The sequence below is a fragment of the Castor canadensis genome, chromosome 2 (assembly GCF_047511655.1).
Source record: "Castor canadensis chromosome 2, mCasCan1.hap1v2, whole genome shotgun sequence".
In the NCBI taxonomy this organism is placed as follows: domain Eukaryota; kingdom Metazoa; phylum Chordata; class Mammalia; order Rodentia; family Castoridae; genus Castor; species Castor canadensis.
Window position 1 is genome coordinate 5252840 of NC_133387.1, and position 7770 is coordinate 5260609.

Here is a 7770-nt window from a genome sequence, read left to right on the forward strand (position 1 = left end):
GAAAAGAATTAAATGCAAAAAGTGAAAACAAAAACCAGGTCAGTGAATATGTGATAGGGACATGGGAATTTATTTGTCATATCAGCAAAGTTCTTTTCTAAGACATACTCTTAGCAATCAGAATGCAAACAGCTGAATGGTGAGACTTTGTAAATGAAGATAAGGCAAATAACATTTAAAAAGTCAAAGACAAGTGACAAAGTGTGGTAGATATTTATGATACATTTGATCACTGGATGGCTAAAGAGCTAATCTCTTTGATTAAAAAAAAAAAAAACAAAAAACTCTACCAGGAAGACACATTCATTCATTTCATTCACTTACTCATTCAACAAGTTTTTGGTTGTTGTTTCTTTTTTTTTCCCCTTCAGTACTTGGGTTTGAACTCAGGGCCTACACCTACCTTGAACCACTTCACCAGTCTTTTTTTTTTTTTTTTTTTTTTTTTTGTGATGGGTTTTTTTTTGAGATAGAGTTTCATGAATTTTTTGCCTGGGCTGACTTCAAACCTCATTCCTCCTGATCTCTGCCTCCTGAGCAGCTAGTCAGGAGCCACCGGCACCCAGCTCAACAAGTATTTTTTTAGCAACCAGACCATGGCCAAACATTGTAGAGCAAAATCAAGCATGACTGGTAACCCCATGTTTATCATGGTCTGACAGGAGGATAAATGTTAGCCAAAAAAAAAAAAAATCACATAAATATATATAAAGATACAACTTTGAGAAGAAAGAAAAAGACCTGTAGAGTGCTGGGAGAAGTCATAAAGGGAACACTCATTTAACCAGGGACATGGAGCTTCCTCTGAGAAGGTCATGGTTGAGTTTTGCTGAAGATGAGTAGATGAGTATGAGCTAACTGAACAGAGGTTTATTCAAGGCATTTTAAATTTTTTTTCTTTGCAGAACTCGATTTGAACTCAGGGCTTTTTTTTGTGTTTATTCATTCATTTATTCATATATGCATGCATTGTTTGGGCCATCTCTCTCCCCCACCCCCTTGCTTCGAGTATGAACTCAGGGCTTTAAGCTTGCTGAGAAGGCAGTCTACTGCTTGAGCCATACCTCCAGTCCCAGAGGCGTATTCAAGAGGGAGGAAGAGCAGGTACAAAGGGAGGGAACATGGAATTTCCATGGAGCCCAGTGCAGCAGGCAGCCCTCTCTGTATAGTTGCTATTACAGTTTGGATCTTGAGTGTCCCTAAATGTTTATGTGCTAAAGGCTTGGTTCTCAGCCTGTGGTACTACTGGAAGATGGTGGAACCTTTAGGAGGTGGGGCCTAGCAGAAGGAAGTTAGGTCATTGGGGTTGTGCCCTTGAGGGGGATATTGGGACCTCAACCTCTTCCTGTCTTTCTCTTTGCTTCCTGGTGGCTATGAGGTGAACAGATCTCCCTGTCACATGTTCCTGCCTTGAAACCCTGTGTTACCATATGTCCAAATCAGGGTATAGAGCTCAGGCACTGAAACCTTGAGCCAAACTACACTGTTCTTCCTTATTAGTCGCTAATCTCAGGAATTTGTCATAGCAACAGAAAGCTGACTACTATAGCTACCCTCTCTGGACTGTAACCGCTCCACTCTTTGCCTGTTTGGGCCTAGGAAGGAAACTGCCCTTTTTTTTTTTTTTTTTTTTTTTGAGCTCTAGGGTATCCAGGTTGGCTTCTCCAAATCCTGAGGACATTTTCTAAATAGTACATTTATTGAACTACTAAGTTTGTGCACTTATGTTTCTCCCACTGGAAACCTGGATGACACTAGTCTGCGAAATTTTTTATTTTATTCCAAGAATACTGGGAACCTTGTTAATATTGCATTGGCAATGGTCCGGTAAAACAGGCACTCATGCATATTGGTGGGACTATAATTTTGTGCAACTCGCTGTAGTTGTCAAAATTCCACCAGGATGCTCACTGAAACAATGAAACAGCAGCCACTGGCAAAGTACCTATCAACATGGTATTGGTGACACAACAGATCAGTGATACATACATGTAATAAAATAGACCTGTATGTGCTAATTTGGAAAATGCTTAAAGCTATACTAAATGGGTAGCATAAAATGCTAAACACTGTGTTTAGCATGATCCATATATATATATATAACAATATTTTTAAACATCATGTTTAAATATGATGATATATTAAATATGATAACATATGTCTTAAAGGCTCTATGTGTGTGTATTCATAGAAGGAATGACAAGAAAATGCTATTGTTATTTATTCTTTAGGGTAAGAAAATAGTGAGAGAGGCTTTCCCAGATAATAGTCTACTTTGCTTTTGTGTTTATTTTGAAACAGAGACTCACTATGTAGCCTCAGACTGGTGGTCCTCCCGCTTCAGACCCTGAATACCTGAGATTACAGGTCAACTTCACCATAGTGCTTTTTATTCTGCATTTTGATCACAGCAGATGTTGTGGATTGATTCCTCAATGTGATCCATCTCACACACACACACACACACACACACACACCCCTTCCTTTGGGTCACCTGTGGGAATCAGCATATCTACTTAGACTCCCTTGTAGCTAGCATCCCAGAAAAAAAACAGGTCCCAGTGTATTCAAACCAGACACAGGTGCTGCAAGACTGAAGAAAGAAGTGGACAGATCCAGGGTGGCAGTGTGCAGCTTAATTAGGGCACACACACAGTGTGTCTTGGGCAGCAGCAAGACACATGGATCCCAGCTGGGTGCTGGTGGCTCATGCCTGAAATCCTAACTACTTGGGAAGCAGAGATCAGGAGGATGGAGGTTTGAAGCCAGCCAGGGCAAATAGTTCAGGAGACCCTATCTCAAAAATAACCAACACAAAAAAGGGCTGGCAGAATGGCTCACATGGTAGAGCACCTGCCTAGCAAGTGTGAGGCCCTGAGTTCAAAATCCCAGTACCACAAACAAACAAAGATAAGTGGATCTCTGCCATGAGTCAGAGGAAGAGGGCTTATAAAATGGTTACGATGAAAGTGACTTCATCCAAGCTGGAGTGTATGTGGTTTATCTCAAACTAGTACCAAAGATGGCACATTCCTGGCACCGACAGCCCCAAAATCCAATTGCAAAGCTCCACGTGCTACTTTAATGACTTTGTTTATTTATGTGACACTGTGAAACTATCCAAGGAAAACAGAGTAAGGTTATTCCAGGGCAGTCATGGGGTTTCAACACAAAATGGCTGCAGCCAGGTCAAGCCAAATCACTATACTACACAAATGTTTTACCCAATGACAGTAAGGAAATATCTCTGGGAAGAGACTCATTAGCTGGGCATGATGGTGTACATCTGTAATCCCAGCACTCAAGTGACTAAGGCAGGAGGAGTTATAGGTCACCTGGGCTATATAGCAACACCCTGTCTCAAAATAAGTGTGGAGAACTGTTTGATCACACCAAATAACCTCCCTACCTTCTCCACAGGAATGATTAGGAGGTCTTGACCTTCCTTGCTCTGTGGTGACTTTCCAGCACTGGTATTTGCCGACAACCACATCGCCACCTCTGGGTGAGGACACAGGGGCAGCAGGGTTCTCTGCTGCTATGGAATCCATTATTCCCACCTTGGAAGAGTCAGTCACAGAAGCCACAGGTGAAGGAACACTGTAGGAGCAGAGGACATCAGAGAGAAGATCCTGTGGGTGAAGTTGGTAACTGTGAAAGGAAAAGGCGGCATCTCCAGGGCAGTGTGAATGCCATTGCAAACACCCTGGAGATGAAGCAGGTACTCTAGTCACTGGCACCTGCCTGCTACCTACAACTTGCATGGCAGATCTGAGCCTCAGAACAGCACTACATCTACAAAATAGAGATGTGACTGTTTCCACAAAATGAATGAAGGATTACAGAAAGGAATTCCAGCTGAGGAGACCCACTTTTCAGCAAGGCATCTATCCAGGGGTGGGTCCCACCTTGGTTGGCAGGGACATTTGGACTTTGCAACACAGAGGGCTCCATGACTGTCTATTTGGATTGAAAAGGGGGCACCTGCAGCCTGCTCCCTCAGCTTTCTGCGCTTTGCCCTTTCTTTGCCTTGAAATAAGGACATCCTACCTCATGGTACAGTGGCCAGATTACATTACTGATGCAAACAGCCAGCAGTAAGAATGGCAGGGCAAGAAGGTAGGAAGGAGTAGCTTGGAACTTAGTGACCTCCTGGACAGCCCACACCAGACCTGAGCTGCTCTGCTCCAGAATCTACTCCATAAGAAATACAGATCTCTACCTGACAAAGACATGCTGCTCTGGACTTCCGTTGATTGCCACCAAACACACCTTCACTGCACTGGATGCTAATATCTGCCTCTCCAGTTCACTTCCCCTGTCCATTCCATACAGCCCCAATAAGATGGCTGGTTTTGGTGGCACAACAGGCTCACTTGTCCTCTAAGGCAATGAAAAGATGTATGGACTTTTTATTTTTATTTATTTATTTATTTATTTATTTATTTATTTTTGAGACAGGGTCTCGCTTTGTAGCCCAGGTTGGCCTCAAACTCAAGATCTTCCTGCTTCAACCTCCCAAGTTACAGGAGTGTACCACCATGCCTGGAGATGAAGCAGGCACTCTACTTTCTTTGACCCAGAATTCCACTGTTGTGAGTTTACACTATGTTGCAAAAGTACATCAAGATACATTTACAAAGATGTTCAATGCAGTGTTGAGATGGCAAAAGATTACAAACAGTTCAAATGTCATCAGTGGGTGACCAGTTAATTAAATGCAGCCTAGGACATATCGGAACATGTTGCAGGAGTTATAAAAGAGCAGTTCTAGTCATGTTGACATGACCAGATGTATTCTGTTGTTTTTTGTGTTTGTTTTTATGGTACTGGAGTTTGAATTCAGGGCTTCCCATTTGCTGGCCAGGCACTCTACCACTTGAGCCATGCCCTCAGCCCAGACCAGATGTATTTTAAATTTTAATAATATGATACAATTTTTGTTAAGTAAGTGGGAGCATATTCAGCCTTTTTTTCTCTTTTTTTCAGAAAAGACTACCCTTTTTTTAACCCTTATGAAATACTTAACTTTCCTCACCATGTCTGTTATACTTTAATTTTTGTCATCATTACTTTCTAAAATGTAACAAGGCCATCTGTCTTACCCTGGGCTGCCCAGGAATTGGAGCCTGAAGCAGTGGTGCGCATTTCACTGGGGAGTGAAATTCAGGAAAGTGGGAGTTGGAGCAGGGAAAGAGGGAGCCAGGATAAAAGCGGATTATCACACTGACCACCGGCAGGAGCCATGGATTACTCAATCTCACAGAACAACTTCTGGAAAAGCCACATTATCTACACAGCAGGACAGAGAAGAATTTACTCACTGGTTCTAGTATCCCGCCACTCAATGTTTGTCTCCCTCTGGCCTGCGGCATGCACTGGTGCAGTGTCACTTGTCAGTGTAGACAGGGAGCCCCAGGACACGGGTAGCTGGGAGGGTATGAAATGACAGTACTGGTTACAAGGCAGTAGCTAGAATCAGAAGCAGATGTGATCAGGAGGGCTGAGGTGGCACATCAAAAGTGTCTGACACACAGGGCTGGAGTCAAGGTATCAGCAGGTGAGTTCCTTTCTGGAGACTGAGGAATTTGTCTCACGGCATTCTCCTCGTTTCTGGCAGCAGCTGGCAATCCTTGTGGTTCCTTGGCTTGCAGCTATGCAATTCCAGTCTCTGCTTCTGCGGTCCCCTGGTCACCTTCCCTGTCTTCATGTGGCATTCTCCCCCATGTGTCTGCATCTCTTCGCCTCTTACAGGAGCCAGTCATTCTGCACCAGGGCACATCCTGTTCCAGTATAACCTCATCTTAACTTGACTAATCACATCTGCAATGACCCAATTTGTAAATATGGCCACATTCTGAAGCTCCAGGAAGGACATGAATGTGGGGCTCACCATTAAACTCATAGAGTTTTTATATTTTAAAAACAAAACTGGGTGCTGGTAGCGCACACCTGTAATCCTAGCTACTCAGGAGGCAGAGATCAGGAAGACTGCAGCTTGAAGCCAGACTGAGCAAATAGTTCATGAGATCCTATCTCAATAATGCCCAACACAAAAAAGGGCTGGTGGAGTAGCTCAAGGTGTAAGGCCCTGAGTTCAAGCCCCAGTACTGAAACAAAATAATTTCCAACTAGTGTCTCAGACAATAATTAATTTACTTAATGGAGTTGGCAAGATTGGTTGAGAGAAGAATCCAAGAAGCAGTAACAAACCAGTAGTTCCTGGCCTACGAGTTCCGGACCCACTGGTCTCACCAGGGAAGAGATCAGGTCTTCCAATCCCACCCAAATCCACTGATGCAGAGCCCCTGGGGATGGGGCCAGTGATCCCAGCAGAACTTACCCTCCAGTGATTCTGATGCAGACTCAAGTTTGAGCCCCACAGGTCAACTGTGTGCTGAGTCATAGGAGGAGGTTGAAGGGCAGAGGAGAATTCTTCACTTGCTACCATGTTGACTTCTTCCCACCCAATGTGAAACACATTTGCAACGTTGTGTTTCTGCTATATAAAGGTTTGTGCTTTTTGGTTTCAGGACACTTTTATACTCTTAAAAATAACAAAGAAGCTGGGCATCAGTGGCTCACACCTATAATCCTAGCTACTTGGGAGGCTGAGATCAGAAGGATCTCAGTTTGAAGCCAGCCTGGGCAAACAGTTCAGGAGACCCTATCTCCAAAAATAACAAGAGCAAAACAGACTGGAGGGGTGGTTTGAGTGGTAGAGGGCCGCTTTGCAAGCACCAAAGTCTTGAGTTCAAACCCCAGTTCCACCAAAAAAGAAAAAGAAAGAAAAGAACCCACAAGTCTGTTTCATTTTTAATGAATTCTGTTGATATTTACCATATTAGAAACTAAAATTGAGAAAAATTTTAAAACATTATTCATTTAAAAAGAATAGTAAGAAACCCACATTATGTTCATTTAAATAACACACTTTTATGAAAAATAATTATAACTTTTAAAACCAAAAAAAAAAAAAAAAAAAACCAATGAGCTGAGTGGCATTGTTGTCCAGTCCCCAACTTAACAGAAAACAGGTGATTCTCACACCTGCATTCAGTCTGCTGCAGTATGTGTTCTGGACAAGTGAATCCAGCCTCACAGGGGTATGAAGCTGGGAAGGGTGGGCCTCGCAGAACCCCCTGGAAGGGTCTCCAGGATCCCAAGTGTCCTCAGACCACGTCCTGAGAACCACAAGCTGTGCAAATGGAGGAATGAAGACTCAGGGAACCCTCCATCAACAAAAGAACTGGTCCCAATTCACTTTTGTGTGCTGCATTCAGGAGTCAGGGAAACTCTGTACTTGTCAATCTTTCCCCATTTCCAGTGCAGCATAAAAGTATGACACACCTCTGAGATAGTAAAATAAAGCCAAGGGCTACATTTATAACCTTAAATACTTGTCCAGGTAACTGGGGGTTTAGCTTGGTCCTACTTACTTTTGTGTTGCTGTTACAAAATGCGTGATGTAAGTGAGGATTTCTTTTGCTCATGGTTTCAGAGACACCAGTCCATCATCATGGAGCAGAGCAGGTCACATCATGGTGGACAGAAAACAGAGAGAGAGAGAGATACAGGAAGGGGCCAGAGATGCCATTCACCCAAGGACCCATCTCAGTGACTACTTCCTCCAGCTAGGCCCCACCTCCTAAAGTTTCTAGAACCTCCCACAGTAGTACCACCAGCTAGGGAACCAGCATATTTCTTGAGGGGGAGGGTAGGACTGGGGGCTTTGGATTCAGGGTGCCTCACTTGCAAAGCAAGTGTTCC